Genomic DNA, 19,817 nt, shown 5'->3' on the forward strand with positions numbered 1-19,817 from the left:
GCTGCACAGTGAAAGGAATGACACGAGTGCTGAACCGTTATGAGTCAGTGTACATGCAGGTAGTGTTGTACCCATGGGTGCACGAGTCATCATTGATCAAATGTCAGCCTGTCATCTCCATCTTCCACTCCCCGTTTGGCCTCCTTTGTCCTTATGTTATTGATGTAGTTCTGACGTAAAGTCAAGCCATTTTTAATACCAGTACATTTTGGATTGCTTAGAGTTCTACTCACTAATTCATTATTTATTTAAAACATTTGACGCATTTCTTTCTTTTATTTTTTTTAAAGTCCTTGTCCCTGAGTTTACGTGTGGAAAATCAGGAATGTGAAAGAAATCTAGAACTGAAGGACAGATTGCATCATTTGAATAATAAATTAAAACGCATTTTAGCTCACCCATCCTTTTCAGAGCACACGGATCTAGCTGATTCCTTTTAGTCTGCATTTTTTTGTGGAAGCCTTTAGAAGCTGTGATTTTTTCCTTTAAAAGCTTCTCTTGTCATCACGAGAGTAGCACTTTGTTTTGAGTCATTTGAATAAGCTGTAATTTTGTAGATGTGTCTCCTTGATAGTAATACTGTAGATGTTGTATTTAAAAATACTTCAACTGCAACTTCACTTCACCATGAAGTTCTTCAGCTGGTGGACTTACGGTTTGTCTTTGTTGGCAGAGAGCGGGCAGCATAAACAATACCACACTCCTGAAAACATATTCCAGGGGGAATATGTTGTCACAGCATAACTGGAAGTTTGATTTTACTCATCTAAAAATGTGCTATCATGAATTGTGTCTAATTTCACGTAGCATCTACTGTTTACACCTTAAAGACTTCAAAATGTTAAGTATGTGTTTGGATGTTTCCCGAGTCCAGATTCGTTGGTTGGCCGCGTACCTCAATAAAACATCTTTACAAAACCTGGTCTGCCTGTTTTATGCATGAAATATTAAGGATATTCCACAGGAGTTGACAGCTGATCATTTACACGTCCACATGACAAATGCATGTAGCTTTTGCTGTTTTTCTATATCTCTATTCAGTCTTTTTAGCCCAGAGAGAGCACAGAACTCCTAAACGAGGCCACTTTAATGACAAGTTTCATTGGCATCCATGCATAATACACCATCCTGCAGCCACAAATACACTGCTGTGCAAAGAGGAATGCTGAAACGATGCTCCAAACAACCGCAATATAAATAGCACATAACGGCACTGCTGGAGGAAGTGGAACTCAGCCTTGTTTATTCAATCACAGACAACTGCATAAATCAGAGGGCAAATGATGGCGTTTCTTGCAGACAAATCAAGGAAAATAATGCAGGTTTTTAACTTTTTCTGATTTGGTGTTATTTAGAGGGGAAAAATGTAGTTTCTCATTAATCACACACTCACTCACTTGTGAAATTTGTTTGTCTGCATAGCAAGTTCAAACAGTTTCGGTGCTAGCTGAGCAACATTTGGGTTCATTTTAGTGTGTCACAGCATAATGCAGGATTCATATTGGGGGTTTTTAAACCCTCACAAATTACACTCCTTTACATGTATACTTATTATTAGTGTGATTTTTTTTCTGGTAAGTATTGCATTTAATTAGATAAATGTAGTTCATATGTGTTTTTTTATTCAATAAGGCCCAAGCACTTTGCTTTCTTTATCATTATTTACACCAATGACACTGCCTTTTTGAAGGCCTAAACATGCCTGAAAAATGATGAAATTAAGACTTGTGAAAATCTATTGATTTTACAGGTCTTATACATGGGGAGAGGTAAAACAGCTCCATAGCAACCCATACAAAAATGATGCAAAGGAGCCCCACTCCTGTGTTTAATGTAGATTTATGAAATTTGGCACAACCATGTAACACCCTGTGATATTTTTTTAAAATCCTCTTGCGTCCATGCCCTAAACCCAATAAAAATTCTATAATTTCCAATTTAACGTGACAGTTTAGTAGCTTTTATTGGGCATTACACTGGAATTTGAGAGAATCCTCTCTGAGAGTCTTTTTTTGAGGGGTGCTGAAAGACATGTTTATGGTGAAACATGAAGTTCCTGCCAGTGTTTGGTCTACAATGTAGCACCACTTAGTGGGAACAGGAAGTGGAATGTTTTTTTCTTCTAACAGGATAATCACATCTACCTCTGAATAAATTTTAGATGTTGATGTTCCTTACTTTTAAAAATAGTGAGTTTTAAGTGGACTGCATGGCTGTGACAGCACAGCAGATTTCACTCATTCACCACTGCCCAAGATATTCTTGATTAGACTCCAAGAATGGAAACATCTACATCTATGCATGTCAATATTTTGTCAGAATCATAGCTCCACCTAGTAGCAACAGAAAATCAGCATTATTCAGCATAAACATGAAATTTTCTTTGTGGGTCCCACATGTTGTACACAGTAATATGACATATAATTAGTGGGTGTTGCTGAATGCCACATAGTGGGGCAGTAAGTGATAAGTACAGCAAATGGTTTGTGCAACATCCACTTCAGCTGCACACCTCAACCGCAGCAAGCCTCAGTGTGTGAGGGCCCCATCTTCACTGCTTGCAGATTTAATGTTCTCTGTGCTGTATGATGTATTGTGTTTATTCATCAATTGGACAATTGGTAAAGCAACAGCACAAAAAGACTGGCAGCTGCCATTTTTTGTTGGCAGATGCCATTAATGCATTCAAGTTCCAAGCATGGTGATTTTCCTCATCACTATATTCACTCCCACATAATGTGAGCCAAGCATCATAAAGCAGAACAGTCGTCATTTAGCTCAAAGGAATTTGTACCTACAGAAGAAATTAGCTGTATTTGAAAGCATGCTTTCATGGCTGTTTTCATTTACTGATGCAGCAGTCTCTTATCCCTCAGACGGAAAGAGCTCAAACAAATGTTGCTGTCAAGATTAATTTTACCTTTTTGTCTTCTTTTGTTAGCTTCATGCTGTCACTTCTGCACCTTTCAATGACAGTTTCTATAAATACTCAACAGGTTTTGCTTTTACTTTAAATATAACTGCATGCTTCTTGCTAGATTGTAATTTTTTATTTATTTGGTTTATGGGTTTGCCAGAAACTGAAACAAAAATGTTGTGAATAAATATGAATGATGTACATTTCTACATTCTTTCCAAAGACAGCCAACATACCAGATAGCCGCTAACTATGTTTTTGTGTTACTGTGTAACCCAAGACTCACCAGATGCTCCGTGTTTCCTTGGCATTTGGCTCCACTTTTATTTATTTTGTCTCCTTGAATTCATGCTACTTATTTATTTTTTACCACCTAAGTAATATATTTCATGGTTTTGAGACATTAACCTCTCAAATCAATTAGTTTGCATGCCATCACTTCATCACTACCTTTGACATAACAGCATTGCTAGCTCAGCACCACGGAGCATATTAACAAGTTCCTAATAAAAATTTCCTGAGGTATTAGCAAAAAAATCTTCTGAGATTATTCTTATACAACCTCACAGTGCCACAAACTGAAGCACATTCAAAAACTGCAGTTTTTGTTAACCACTAGAGTGTAAAGTCAGCCATTTAAAAATAGAAGCTGGAGAGTCATCCACAACTAAGGTAACATAAGTTTTGTGCAGTTAAAATTAAATATAATGTGTATCAATTTAATTTACTTTGTTAACACTAGCCTAAGTAACCTACCATTTGTAATTAGATACGGTTAGCTAGTGCTATTCAAGAATGTTAATACTGCCATTAGTAATCAGTTAGCAAGCAAGCTAATGTTAACTAATTTCACATGTTAGAATGTTGGAAGTAACTTTTTGACAGCCTAGATTGAAATGAAAGAATATAGCCAAATATCTAATACTGGTCTTGATCGTCATTTGCTCCAGAGTTTGCCTTGATTGTTTGAGCTAGCTTAAATCTTTTGTTTAATTTTAATTAACAAAAAAAAACTTGTTTTCAGGGCGGCCAGTATGACAGGCAGATGAGGAAAATGTGACTAGTACTCGGTTTCACGGACTAGATAAGACATCATAGGATTAAAAATTATCACTGTGGCATAAACCTTCTCAATAAATGCATAACTAGTAGATTAGGTTGAATTATTCTTAATTACTAAAATTAAAAAGAACAAAATGCTAATACAAACAAACTCAACACTGTTCTCATTTACTTTCTTAATAATACACCAGTCCGATTAGAAGTACATTTTATGGGCCTTTATGCATAAAATGCAAAGAACAGACACATACAGCAATCTGTCCATTTATAACTGAGATTTACATTCTTTGTGAGATAAAATGCACAAGAAGACTAAGCTTCCTTTACCATTTCTTTATCGTCTATATGTTTTAATTGGGTAGGTAAACAACGTAACATATACTATAACTGTTGCGTTTAGGATGAAATAGTGACATTAGATTGTGCCAGAAGCCACTAAATTGTTTACTTGTTCACTTGACACCAGATAAGCAGCAATAGATGGCGTCGTCACAGAGGAATCTTCGGTTGGTTGAGTTTTACCACCAATAGTGGCTGCTACATACCTCTATTAGCCCTTGATAGTGCTGGCCATCTGCTGTGACTCAGAGCACGACAAGTCCTTTCTCACGCTGATGAAACTTTGCCAGAGTGACTGTTGTTGAACAGTCCCATTTGTCTCTCCCTCCTCTAATCCCTTCATTTCATTTTTTTTTTTCTGGCTGGATCATCCTCTCTCAATCATTCACTGCCCAGTTTCTTACTCTCACTTTACAGACGTTAACACAGACCCTCTCTTGCCCGTCTTTCACTGTTGCACTTAATCTTCTGGCTCTCGTCTCTCTTTTTGCGCCTCTCTCCCATCAGTTTCTGTCACTGCCTTCACACCACTGTCACTCTCTCTTGCATCAGTCAGGCTCTCAGTTACAGTAGAGGAAAGCAAACAAAGGAATCTATTTTTTTCCATTCCTATTTTCTTCAACGTCTTTCTTGAATTACCTATGATTGAAGTTATTGTTAAGGAGCCTCAGTCTGCTCACGCCTAAGCGGTCTGAATTACAGAGAAAAATCTGAGCATGTGAGAAAGCTTCTGAAAATGAAATTGCCTATTAATAAAGCCTCATTTCACCTGGTTGCCAAAGCTTGGCTTGGTAATAATGTCAGCTTCCTAAGGTAGTAAAGCGACAAGAGGGGAATAATTAGGACCTGGTGTAAATGTGGTTATTTCTGAAACCTGGCCCAGCGTCATAAATGACTGACCCAGCACAAACCCTGCAGGGGCTTGCTTGTGCTCCTGTATAATAAATGTCCACTATCATTATTCAGAATGTCCCCCTGCTGTTATTATTACGTCTCATGACCTTTCGAGGTGCCTCAAGCAAGTGTCAGGACAAACAGCGCCTGTGCCTCGCGTCGTGGTTCAGGTGAACAGAGAGCAGAAAGATAGAAAGAGAGGAGACAGAAGAGACAGAGAGCATCAGCTGCTGTACTGAACACTGTGTTCCTCATCTTCTATCTGTCATCCATGTGCTTCAAAATAAACAATTACGTCTAACTTCCCAGTATTGTTGTAAATTGGCCACACTGATTGCTGTTGTTTGACCAGGCAACATGCTGGGCCAGCTAAATGCTTTTAAAAACAGTGTCTGTACAGTAAAGCACAAAACTACATTAAATATATCTCAGACTTAATGTTAGTGGAAACATTTTTAGAAATAAACATATTCATGGATATTTATATAGGACGCCTCATGAGATAGATGTGCATAGTACAAAGACTGGAGAGAGAATGAAGCATCAAGTCTGCCTTGTTATCTGGTTATTATCTGCTTGATTAACCAGACAAAGCAAGAACACAGGCAAGTTAATTTTCTCTCCCTAGGATGACAAAGCCAGAATTTCTCCAAATCTCAAAGTTTTCCTGTAAAACGTGCAAATGTAAATTGACTGTTTTGCAACAGTAGAGTATTTCAGTATCTTTCTCATCAGTCGGGCATCACTCAGCATCCATCCATCCATTCTCTTCCACTTATCCTTATCAGGCCTCGCTGGTCTGGAACCTATCCTAGCTATCATTAGGAGAGAGACAGGGCTAAAACAGGGAGTAAAACAATCATTGACCTGTGGTCAATTTACAATAACCTAACCCCACTGATTGGACCTACAAAACACTCTGAAACTAAATTAGGAAACAGAAAAATAATAACTTATATTTAACAGCTGTTTATTTATAATACTTTTCGTTGCAATGAAAAATAAGGATGGGTTGGTTTTACAAGTCATCAGTTAGTTGGGTGCTTTTTCAATGGACATTCTGTTATTGTTATTATGTTACAGCATTTTTCTCTTTGTTGTGACAAGAAATCCCAAACACAATGTTTGTAACTTCCTTCGACTTCTTGGCATGGAGCTGCATACAAGTGGGAAGTATTTAATCCTACACTTGTGACAGAGTGAGTGTTGGGGTCAACTAGAAAGATGGTCATGCTTCAAACCAGATTCTGTTCTGAGGATTTTGGGACTTTGTGTGGAGTTACCACTTCCCCTTTGGCTTTACTCTTAGCCACGTCAGGAAAAGTCTCTCTTCCCTCTCCCCTAAGATTTGTAGTCAGCCTCAGGTCTCATGATTCGTTTCAGTGATTCATGAAGTGATTTATTCAAACTGATTTTTAAGATTCAACTTTATCTTTTTGAATTTTTGAGCTGCACGCTCTGCACCGGCGCAAATGTTCACATTAACGTTCAGTCTGCAGTTAAAAGATATATTATGGGCATTGATTTTTTGGATTCTTTATTTAACAGTAAAAGTAAAGGATTGTGTATACCTATTACACCTTTTTAATGCTGCTAAAAGGTTGTTCTAGCCCATCAAAGTAAAAGGGAGCTATTTTGCTGGCCACTTAAATAACCTAGAAACTCACCAAGTGCACAGATCATTAAGAGAAGAGCTGCCATTAACGAGTAATTGTTCCTGACTAGTGGAGCTGCTGGGTTAGGTGCATTACTAGAGAAAGCAGGGTATTTAAACGTAGGTAGTTAAGATTCCTTCCACCACCGGCTTAAACTGGTTTCTGGTTAAAAGAAAATACTCTTAAGGAGCAGAGACCTACTTCCTCTAAACAAAGAGCTGGTCCAGAATCTCATGTACAGAGGCCATCTGGGATCTAACAGGCCTGAAAAGGGTCATAATACCCTTAAAATTTGGAAACAATTGTTTTCTGCTGGGGTCACAAGTGTCTGCACGATGCTAATTAGCTCTTTTTCACATTTTGAAGAAATACCTGCAAACTAAGCACAGCTCTGCAACACTGGTGTCCTGATGACAGGAAGAATGATGTCTGTGCTGCAGCTCCAAAAACACCAACAGCTACCCTTTAGTTCATCCAAAGCTGTTACCACAAGGGAAATTAACAAGCTTGTTGCCAGCCATGTGATGGAGACGCTATTCATAAGCACTGATGTAAAGGTTCAGCAAGATACACAACCTAGACTGTTTAACAAGTATGCCTAAGCTAACTGCAGAGGTGTGTTTACTCTAACAAGTGATGCTGTAATGCAACAGATTACTTTTTATTGCTTCTAATCTGTTGTTAATCTATTTATATTGCATTCGTCTTTAAAGTAACAAGCTGCTTTTGAAAACAGCATCGTCTGCAACAAGGTAAAATAGGTTTCCATGTCCCTAATGTTAAAAATATTAAACAAGGTCAAAATGACCCAGTGGCTTCTGAGATTTGTCTCTCAAAACTGATTTTGAATCATCCCTCTGTGTGATCTTAAGAACACAGAAAGTGTGTCAGTGTTATCGAAGCTAGATGGACAGGTGTGCTGGATTAATTTAAAAGAGCTCAGAAAATGACAGTTTGTTGTAGAACAAGCGTGAAAAACAGACATCGGAGTCTCCTGAGTGTTGTTAAATAATCTTTAATGTTAATTAGCATCAGAAAGGACAAACGCAAACCAAAAATTACAATTCACAAGTGGCATCATAACAAAGATTGCATGAGAGTTACAGCTTCTTTCTTCACATCCTGAGCAAAATGAGGCTTTGAACTATTACCTGAAACCCACCAATACACACATGCATATATATACAGTAACCAGAGACTCTCGTGTCTTTGTGTTGCTTTTTATAAGTGTAGTTTTCACACTTTGCAATTCTAGAGGGAGGAAGTGAGTAATTATCAAAAGGATGCAAATACTGACAAAAAGCAGCACTTGGGGGAATCCAACTGCAAAAATAGCATAGGTTCAATGAATAGTCATTGCAAAAATAGGATTTAATCACAGATTGCTATAGCACACGCATGGGCCTGGCACTGATACTAGTTGACAGAAACATAAAGAATTACTTCTTCAGCTGTGAGTATAACATACCATTACCCTTTCTACTTCTCCCACACAGGAAGGAATGCAGTGCAATAATCTGTCTGTCACATGAAGCTAACAAATATACACAAATAAATAAGAGCAGACACGGAAAGAAAGGGGGGGGGGCTATTCATAATACTGCTACATGTTTGCAATTTAAATATGACTCAGGGGCAGTGTTGAAGTTTATCATCTCATTCTTGTTTTATATCCCCTCTATTTCATGCTTATTTCCTTTCCCTTTATTGCACTGTACAGAAAAGCAAAATGTCATAAAAGGGAGACAAATGCCAACACTTAACCGTATTGTTTAATAAAGCAAAGGTCCAAGAAACACAAGATGACAAGCTTGAAGCTAAGGTGCTGTGAGTGCACAGTACAAAAATAACAAATCTGCAGAGGAAACAAATCCAAGGGGGTCGCTGACTACCTTTTTTTTTTTTTATCTCAGAGACAGGTTTAAAAAAAAGAGAGAGAGACATAGAAGTAGACATAATGCTTTCTTTCCAGCTGTGTGGGGGTGTAAGTTAAGGATTAAGGAGTGCTCTGAGACAAAGCATCAGAGACACATCAGAGGGATAAACCAAGCTTTGGGAACGACTGGACCACTGGTCATTTTTGCTTTTAAGAAGGAAGAACATAAACATCATCAGTCATGTGTTCAGTAGGTTGTTTGCACTGGTAATGACATTATTTACAGTTGAGCATACATCATGTGGAGCTACTGCTGGCCACTAGAGTACTGTGGAAAAGTCTTAGGCCAACCCTTGTTTCTTTACATTTTGCACGGAAAATTGGAAATGTATTAAAATGTGCAAAAATAAGTGGAAATGCAGTATACAGGGGAGAAACAGAGTTTGTACAATTCTAACAAGCTTGAAAATCAACGCAATGTGAAGTCTGTTAGGCAAGACTTTGTGTCAAATCAATTTAATTAATATATAGCGCATTTTAAAATAACAGAAGTTGACCCAAAGTGTTTTACAAGCACACTTATTTATAATCCAAATCTCCAAGAACCAAATTACAAAGCACGAACTCACACAAAGACGATGTGGCAAAAGTAATAACTAAGTTCTAACAATGATACACAACAATTACAAAAGCATGGAACTCATAAAAGCAGCCAACATGAAAAGGAATTCTAACAATGGTAAAAAGCCATTTAAAGCAATCTTGTCATTTCTGAGTAGCCTTCAGGCTTCTTGAAGAACATTCAAAGCTCGTCTCTGGCTGTTTGCCTCTTGCTCTGTTCTCTGTCAGGATGATCACACACTACATCAGTAATAATGCGGACTGATGGTGTTCCATTGTGTGTTTGTGCGTGTGTGTTTCCAGGCATATTTTTTACTACATTAGCAGTGTGTTTGGGATCGTTGTCATCCTAAAAACTGAATCCATTACAATCAGATGTTTTCCAGATGGTATTATATGTTGGATCAAAATTCACAGTTCACAGAAGAGAATTCTGACAAGATCCAAAACACCACTGGTTTAAATATAGCCCTAAACCATAACAGAGCCTCCACCGTGTTTTGCAGAGAGCTGCAGACACTCACTGTTGTACTGCACGTATTGTTGATCAGTTTAACCAGAAATGTAATAGTGGATTCATCACTCCACTTTTCATAGATTCAGCTAAAGAAATGAGAATAAATGATATTTTTTGTTTCTAGTAACAAAGTGTCTAAATATACAATGTAAAATTAAAAGAAAGCCTGACTCCTCACGATTTATAGAACTTAGAGGTGTCTCAAGACTTTTGAACAGTACTGTATCTCAAAAAATTTTTAAAAGAAGCAGAAAATTTTAGAAAATTTTAGAAGTCTTCACACTATCAGCAAATTAAATCCTCCTGGTATAATGGAATAGTCTGTCCAAACATTTGGCAAGACTCTTGCACACTGACAGAAATATTGGAAGTTTCATCATTTATTTGTTGAGGATGATTCATCCAAAAAATAAGACCTTTCCAGTCTATACCAACTCTACATGGACAGACAAACAGAGTGGTTGTTTGCACGATATGATACACAGTGCAGTGGGTGCAAATGCATCAGTACAAGCATGGTTTGGATAAAAGAACAAGTGTTTTCACCTTGGAAAATAGAAAACAGTTATTTTGTTCAAAAAGCTTTAACAAAATGCATGCCATTGTTAGCACAGAATACCCATTTAAGTGTCTTTTTTAAATGAAAAGACAACTTGTGATTTTTGTTTACGATCCTTGTATTAAAATATTCCAGTTAGGCTGTGCTTGTTTCTCAGCAGAAGGGTGAAAGCTTCCGCTGTCATCTGTATCTGCACATGACGAGACTGGCTGGACCGACAGACAGGTGGCTGGGGAGGTCAGTCGCTCTATGGCCAGACAGAAGTCAGGGCTTGTTACTGATATGATGATTAGAAGTGACTGACAGAGAAGGAGACAGACAGACAGGAAGGCAGATAGGTCCATTGTTCCTCTGTGGAAATTGATCCCAGGGGACATCCGTCTGTGATTCAGCACGTGACGGCTGAGGCCTCAAACAGGTTACTGACTCATCATCCTTCTTCAGTGTCTCATGCCATTAGCAGGGCTCTTCTCGCCCGGTGTGCTCTGCGCCGATCAGCGCTGATTAGAGGTAGACTAATATGGATGCCACGCTTCTGTGAATCGGTGATTGCCCTACATTTGTTTAACACATTCTTCCTCTAATTAAAGCCAACCGTGACCCTTCCTCTATCCCTCCATGCACACCCACAGACACACACACACATTGCATGATATGCTGCATTAATGAAACATGAGGTTCACTCACCCCACTGAGCTCTATCTTACTTTCTTGTTGCTCTTCTTTCTCTCTCCAAGAGTTTTCACCCACAGGCATTGCTTGTGGAGAAGCGCTGGCATATGAGTTGAAATACACACACACACACACACACACACACACACACACACACACAGATGAGGCTGTTATAGTGAACAACTCACGTCATCCCTCTCTCTACACAGATGACCTTTACTTTAGTCAACAGATGAAATGGAACTATAAGCGCCCAGTGAAGAAGAAGACGAGAGAAGCACTACTCAGTTTCTAAGAGGTTGAACATCCATCTGGAGACTTTTCATTGCAGTACACAGATTTTATACTGCCCGTTTGATATTTACATTAAAGCCAAACATGTCATCATAGACATCTGCATAAGTGTTAGAAGGTAGAGATGTTACCTTAAATAAATATAGAGGGCAACTATTCTTAATAGAACAACATTATTATCTTTTTCCTTTCAAGAGTAAGTTAAGAAAATCTTTACACCTATTACATCTGTAAAATATATAAGAAGCTAAATTCTTATAGATGGAAAATAATGGAAACAACCAGCCTGGCTCTGTCCAAAGGTAACAACAGTGTATGAAAGCCCGAGTGTGTCTTACTGTGGTTTATTTTAATAGGCAATCCTTAGAGGGTACTGGCAGGCCAAATTTTAAATAAATCCCTCAAATCCCTCTGGCTGGCTTCCTTATGTTTCCATTGTCTGTGCTAAAATCATCGACTTTACATGAAAGATGGCTGTAGCAATTGTGGCGTCACCCACTGATTTTTTGACTACTGCTTTTAAGCCTTAGGTTTGGCATTGTGGTGGTCACTCTACTGGTTTTTTGGAGTCAGAGTTGCCATCAGTTAATATTAGCAGCAAGAGCTGCACAATTATGGCCAAAATCATGATCAAGATTTAAATTTGATTAATTGTGCAGCCTTCTACCTTTCTCAGTTAGAATGCATAGCTATGTGTGTGCTTCACATGGCTACAGATAATAATACTAACATATCATCATCATACTATAATGAAGGAACCGTATGTACATCTGTATGTTTGTTCCCAAGCTCCTGCTAAATGACCCATCCAATCATGATAAAAGCAAACCTATACTATAGGTTCTATAGTATATACTATTACCCTATACCCTATACTATTACCTAGGGTATAAAAGATTCATAGTATCTACTGTACATGGTGACTAATACTAATATTTGTATTGTTAAAACTGCATAATCAAGGCCGGTTTGTGAATATATGCCATTTTCTAAGCCTACAGAACCACAATTGAGATAAAAGACCAGAAGTATTTGCTGTGAACGATGGTGTGGCTTTCTTTCACTGAGGTAAAGTATTGCCTTACTTTTTCAATCATTTTAATTTCTATGTTTACATTATTACTGATATTAATGTGGGGCTAAAGTGTCTGCCTTGTAGCAAAACGCTGAAAGCCATGACCTTTCAGTGTAAACGTGTAGTTTTAAACACTGCTCAAAATCACATTTAGTGGTAATTAAGTAATAATTAAGCTATTTAGGCTCATCAGTTATAGGTACATCAACATTTACAAATAGTAAAATGGATGGGGCAGGATTACATGTTCCTATTGCATTGCTAATGGTTCCAAAATGTTATTAATTAAAAATGTTTTCTTTAAATTTCTCAACTGTAACTGTACCAACTTTAATGACAAAAGATGTCCATTCTAGTTATAGGAATTCACTGACTTAAAAAAAAGAATTTAAATGGAAATCATGTAACTTTATTAGTCAGATAACTGCATAGCTGAAAATGCTTCAAAAGGCACCAAAAATCCAAAACACAGTCAATAGGTTACTCCAATTAGACTCAAGGGGTGATGCCTAGCAGACAGCTGTTGGCCATAGTGGCCAGTGTCAGCACCCATCTCTCTAACACTTATAACACTTGAACTTTAACCCTTTAACCTTAATTTAAAGAGGTTAGATACATAAAAAGTCACATCCCTCTCTACAAGTGTCAGTTGGAGCTAATTTGCCATATAAAGCAGGTTGCAAACATTTTTATCTCTGCTATAAAGTTGGGTATTTCAACATGGAGTCTTTGGAGACTTCTTCTGGAATCAGCCTCAAGCGCCCACTGCAGAAGCTGCAGTTTCTGAAAATTGGGTTCATTTTTCAGGCCCTGATTTCGCTGCTTGTTAGAGACAGCATCTGTTTACTGAAGCTTCATGATGTATTAGTCTTCTCATAACACAGCAAAGCGAAATGAGTGTACTTTCCAACAGTCCTTTTAAATTTCACAGTTCATGCTCAACATTAGATATCTTTGTGGCATATTTATTTGCTTTGAAATAATTATAACCAATAATTTGATTCAAGTTTGACTACTTCTCATAAAATAAATCAAACATAATTTTATCATGAGCGCCGCTGCATCATGCTAATCTCTTTTTATTAATGTTTTATACTTTACTTTCATTTGATGCTTGCTGAAATACATTTGACTTTGCAATGACTCATTTTCCCCAAAGGGATCAATAAAGTTTCTTTCTGCATTTAAGGCTGCATATAAAAAGGAATCGCTCAGACTGCTGGTTTGTGTAACATTTTCCTCCTCTGATGCCGCTGAAGCATGTAAACTAATCACTCAGAATTACATGGCTGTTAATTGAACCCCGGCCCCCCTGCTGCTCTAAATGCATTTTCTTTTATAATGATTAAGCAGCACGTTAAAATCAGTCACTGACTCTTTGGCAAAGAGTCACTGATTAAAATGTATCAACACGAATATAATAAAACAAGAATACAGTTCTGGAGGATGTCAAAATTGATTTAATCAGGTTTCACTATTTGACCGCTTGGATAAATGATTATAATAGCCAGAATTTTTTTTTTTTTCATAAAACAAAGTAACTGTCTCATTCTCTGATGTGATCACTTGCAGCACTTTTAATTATGAAGAAGAAGGTACTTATCGGAAGCCCGGCTTTGACTGATGAAGGAGCAAATGAAGTGAATGTAAGGACATAAGGAGAACACTGGATGCTGTGACGTGAATGTCAACCAAAGGAAGTGTAATCAAACCTAAATTAATGTCTCTGGTAATCAACTCTCATCTCAGGCAACACAGATCATTGGCCAAGAAAATCACAGCTAATCTGATCAAAATGACGCTGATAGTCTGATAAAAATAAATCATGTCAGTGTGTCATTTTCACATAGTCTTTTTTTTCCATTCATGGCTGTATGATGCAAATTCTTGTAGCAGTGAAGGAACAGTACGGCTTTTCTCGACGTATACCATTAGCCAGGGAGTGGAAATTGAAATTGACATTCTGTGGCACTTGAATCTGAAGCTACAGAGCTTCACGGCACATACCTATAGCAAGATACAGACCAATGTTTTATGCAACAAGGATAAATAACCATTGCCAGTGCCTCTACTTGAAACAGAGAATGACGCTCTGCTTATTATACCCTCTTCATGGATTTGTTTTTATACATATTTTTTATGATGACAGGAAATGAAACTACAAAGATTACAAATTTAAACAGACCAAAGAAGCACTGGGAAATTGGCACATTTTCATGTGAAAATTACCTTCCCCAAACACAAAGGCCAACGATAAAGAGTAACAGCAGGGAGGCAAAGAAGAGCTTTGATGTATGATGTGACATGATCTAATGGTCGAGAAAAGATGATAAACTGCCTGCTGCTGATGGTAAGTCACTAAAGGGCGTTTGCACTAAGAGGGTGTGAGGAAAAACAAATTTTCTCTGTCATTCCACTGGACCTAATCTGTGGGACAAAATAACTGCATGCAGTCGTCTAGCTGAGAGAAAAATCTTCCAACAAAGCATTCCTACAGTCTGACAATAAACACTATTTGGATGACTTCCAGTGCTGTGCCTGCTCCACTTTCCTAAGAACAGAAACCTCAGTTAGATGGTGACTTTGTGACATAAATTTGTGCATAAATGTATATTTTTCTTTCTGTTTGTGTGAGTGATTTACAGAATTTCAGGTCTCTTAAATATTCACAAAGGCACACGATGTGAAAGCTAAGTGAGGAAGGACAATAAAAAAACACTTCAAGCTTGCCCAAATGTCTTTAATGGAAGACTGGGAATTATAGGGTTAATGTGAAGGGATATCAGGTTACGTTGATCTTGGCAGAGTAGTATGAACTCATTTCACTGTTCAAATATAAATGGACCTCAGGTGTCTCATTTGTGCGTAAGTAAAGCCTCAGAGATTAAATGCTGAAATTTAAACACAAAATCAATCAATTTTATTTTAACCATGTCAGCAGCAGGACTCTAGACACGACAAAGTCAGTCCACTCCTTGCATTGGGGTAAAAATACTGAAGCAACTGTTGCATTGGCGTGGAATTTTGTGCAGATATTTATAGTACTTACAGACTGAATCGTACTGCGATAGGAGATCTCAACTTTTCTTTCATTGTCACGAGCAGGCAAACTTCAAATGAATGAAAGAACGTGTACTAGAAGAATGTATGCTCCATACAAGATGAATAATAATGACTTTAGGAACTCTGTGATTCACGTAGTTTCACTGGCAGAATACAGTACATGCAAGGAAAAGGAAAGGAAGACACAAAAACAGGCTTGTATTAGGGTGAGATTTATGCTTGAGTAGCATGTTTTTAAGTTATCACATCATTCTTTTGATCTTCATTTCATCACTGTCTACAGTGTGATTGCAAATATGGCAAAAAAAAATTAATAATTACACATATTTCTTCTTTTTTTGCCGACTATATATATTCATTGTATAAAAATGTCATCAATTACATGCACTATTAGCGTGACTGTTTCATGAACACTCATAGACAAAGATTATAGATACACATGACAACATATTCCAGATACCCCACTGCACTGAAAATTATTTAGTTATTTTAATTATTTAGTGTTTTTACAAACAATGTACTCATCACATAGACATTACATTGACTTTTATTTTGAGTTTAGCTAGTACACATAATATTTACCATTGTTAAAGACTTGAATGTTATAAAAATAATTCCCAAAAGCTATATAATGCTGATTCATAAAGTTCATAAAGTGATTGCATGTTTACCTAAATCTTCCTTAGTATCAACTGTAGACTATAGACATAGCCACTGTAACATTACCCATTGTGTCTGGATTTTAATTTTAAAGATTTTGGGGGCTAAAGTCGCCATCCATAGATCCATAAACTGTAACTGAGTCATTCCTATACTCAGGGCCATTTTACATTGGTAATATTGGGTCAAAAAATGCAAATCTTTCTATGAATTTATCATTTAATTTCATCTTAAAATTATTTGTTCAACTACATATAGAAATCCTATTTACATTTTCTAAGCGTTAAAATGACCTGACACTACTCATTTTTGTAATGACTTGAGCTGAAACAAGTATTATTTGAAAAGGTGTATGATCTATTTTGAAGCATTATGTAATTTAAATCAATGACTTAACATTACAAAAAATAAAACAAACAACTGATGAAATGTTATCTAATTTTTAAATATTAAATTATGTTAATTCATCACCGTTTACACTCACATACGTACACATGTATACATCCAGTCCACCCACAACCCTAAACTGGAGAAGCAGAAAAAAACAGATGGATGGATGTTTTGTTTTGTTTTTTAAAATGCGCAGGTAACAAGGTATATGGGACATAACTGAGGTAACATCACACCAGTCAATGCCCACCCACCTGTATGAGTAACACAGAATTTTGATTATGTGATATCACATCAGGGATCAGCCAAATATAGCAACACTATAGCATGATCATAATTTACATTCATTAGGTGAAAAACTAAACCCATGCTATCTCATCTGTTAGACCTGTTGCCCTCTGGCAGGCACTACAGGTCGCTGATATCCAGGACAACAGGCTCAGCTTATTTACAGTACCATAACAACACTGAACCTCAACATATACTGATTCCCACCACTACTACTACCATCTCTTTCACTCCTCCTCTTTCTCTTCCTGCAGTCATTTCTATCATGTGTAATATCACAGCCAAGTGTATTACTTGTTCAATGAGCATTTTCTTAAATTACTTGAAACTCAGTGCAATATTGTCTGTTATTGGTAAAGTCACTGTGAAATTTGGAAATAACTTGCAGCATCTTGTTACTCCCTAGAATGAATTTTATTGCCTCAGTACCTTATCACCATACCTCATATGTACTTGATATATGTACTTTTTAGATTTTCTTTGCAAACGATCGTGTTTGTTCTTCATTTCTCTTTGCATCTAGAGATTTAGCTGCTCAACAGTTTTGTTTTACAGTAAAACTACAATAAAAGTCTACTAATTCCAGTTCTGAATCCTGTATAATTATACTGGCCCTTCAATCTCGGGTTTCAGTGACTCCTAATGATTCATCTTGGTTCGGATGAATGGAGCTCCGATTGTGTTTCTTGCTATGGTAGCACTTTTGCCAGAGTGCAAGCTCAAAGGGCTACTTTTAAACTAAGCACTGGAGACATGTTTTAAAATGTATATCTAAAATGTATCTGTCTATTAAATTCAGACAGTGTTTTCCTCCTGACCTTTGTGTTATAGAACCTTTTGTGACAAGTATCTTTTGTTTGCTTGTTGCTATGTAGTATTTTAGATTTCCTTACATGGCAGAAAGAGCTGTAGGGCTGCAGCAGAGTGTGCGCTGAAGGAAGCAGAGGAGCTGAGTATATTAACAGCTTTGTAGAATGGTCCCTATTTTATAGTTATTGTGTTTCTCCTGTCGGTATAGTAGGCATGTGGTTGGGTTACCGCTATGTGAAAAGCTCTCTTAAAACAGGGCCATGGGAAAATGGAGAAAAGGGAGGGGGAAAAGGTTTTGGGTCATCTATTCTGGAGGACGTCAGCTAAATCAGGGCATGACGACTGTATGGTTAACCTACTTCAGTTTTTCTCCTTGTTTTGTGATTTTCTGAACCAGCGTGTTTCTCTTTCTGTGAGAGTCTGGGTTTTCTCTGTGTTGTAAATGAGAATGGAAAATAGAAATATGGGTTACTACTCAAATTAAACAAGGCTTTACCGACTGTGAAAAAAACAGGAACACTGACACTTCAGACTACATCAAAAACATTTCCATAATTAGGGAGAACATTCAAATGCTTTAAACACATTAATGTTTTTTTAAAAGGTACACCACTGTGTAAGAAAAAAAAATACAAATTTAAAAAAATAAACTGAGACATTTCCTCTTTTTTTTGCAAAATGTGCTAATTTTGATTTTGGATACCAAAAGCACTATGTTCCCACTTCATTTTGTCACCTCTTCTTCTGTCAATCATTTGGGAACTGAAGAGTCAAGTGCTGTAATTTTTTAAATGAGATTTCACTTTTTCAATAATCTAGGGCCTGCTGTGTCACAATTGATGTTGTCTCACTGAAATGCACAAGGCCTTCCTGACAAAACTATTTAATTTCTTAATGCCATCATATGTTGCTCTAAAATTTCTGTATATCTCTTCGCATTGATTATATCTTGATTATGTCTTGTGTCTGCCAGTTACTCATTGCAAATTACTCGTGCTGGATTTTGAACAGTGCATGCTGATGACAAGCTGATAACAAGAGTGCCCCACTCTGCTTTAACCCAAACAATGAGAACTGTTTACACCTGTTTCAGCTGCTCATTAATGTAATGTTAAACAAATAAAATCCTATATCAAAAAACTCCGCCAGTCAAATGGCAGCAATTTAATGCATTTATACGCATTATGCATTAAAATGTTGAAGAAAGGGTCATTAAGAGATTTTGAAGGTGGCATGGTGCCAGACAGGCTGCTCTTAGTATTTCAGTAACTGCTGATCTATCTGCATTTTAGTCCAAAAAGAGAAAATATTTAGTGAGCAGCAATTCCTTGGGTGAAAATGTTTTGTTGGGTGCTGTCGTAGCTCTCTGGCTGTGCAGGTGCCTGTAATGCAACGGTTTGAGTGCAACCTATGGTGCTTTGCTGTGTGTCTCCCCGTTTTCTGTCTATTCTCCACTGATAATCTGTCAAAAAAGGCAAAATGCCAACATATAAATATTTAAAAATGAAAATGTCTTGTTGATGTTAAAGGAGAATAGCCAGAGCACTTTGAGTTGATATAAAGGCAACATTAATTCAAATAACCACTTATTTTATCCCAAGGTATGTATAGAGTCATGTGTTAATGTACATTAGCAGAAAATCACACTAGGTGCAAATTCCTTAAGTTTTTGGAAAATACATTTGTGAATAGAATATAGTGTGGAGCTACTACTATAAGTTACATTATGCACCAATTTTCCTTATTAGAATATCCAAACGTGTACTTTGAATGCTCTTAGTTCTTGATTTTGGAAGGGTTCATGAATTACTATCTATTATCTCTTAACTTAACACTTTACACAAAAGGGCTGAATAAGTAAATCCAAGTCTTCTTATACATTTCTCAAAATAATTAAAGGAACACTTTTTAAACAGAGTATAGCATCAAGTCAATTTAATTTCTGGGATATTGATCTCAATTAAGCAGCAGCGAGGATTTATTAATGATATTAACAACAGGTGCAAAAGAGGGGCAACAATGAGACAACCCCACCAGAAAAACAGGAATGGTTTTATAGGTGGAGGCTACTGACATTTTTCCCTTTCATTTTTGCTGTCTCCCAGCACACCCTCAAGAGCATGGA

The 19,817-nt window shown here is 37.1% G+C and overlaps 1 long non-coding RNA gene across 1 annotated transcript; it reads left to right on the forward strand.

The window, feature by feature from the left end:
* Window positions 1-3,548: 3,548 nt before the first annotated feature.
* On the forward strand, window positions 3,549-14,224 carry LOC120439795. Its single transcript, XR_005612773.1, has 3 exons — window positions 3,549-3,589; window positions 12,401-12,474; window positions 14,054-14,224. It is a non-coding gene; the product is annotated as an uncharacterized LOC120439795 (long non-coding RNA).
* Window positions 14,225-19,817: the final 5,593 nt, after the last annotated feature.

This window comes from Oreochromis aureus, linkage group 4, assembly GCF_013358895.1.
Source record: "Oreochromis aureus strain Israel breed Guangdong linkage group 4, ZZ_aureus, whole genome shotgun sequence".
Taxonomy (NCBI): Eukaryota; Metazoa; Chordata; class Actinopteri; order Cichliformes; family Cichlidae; genus Oreochromis; species Oreochromis aureus.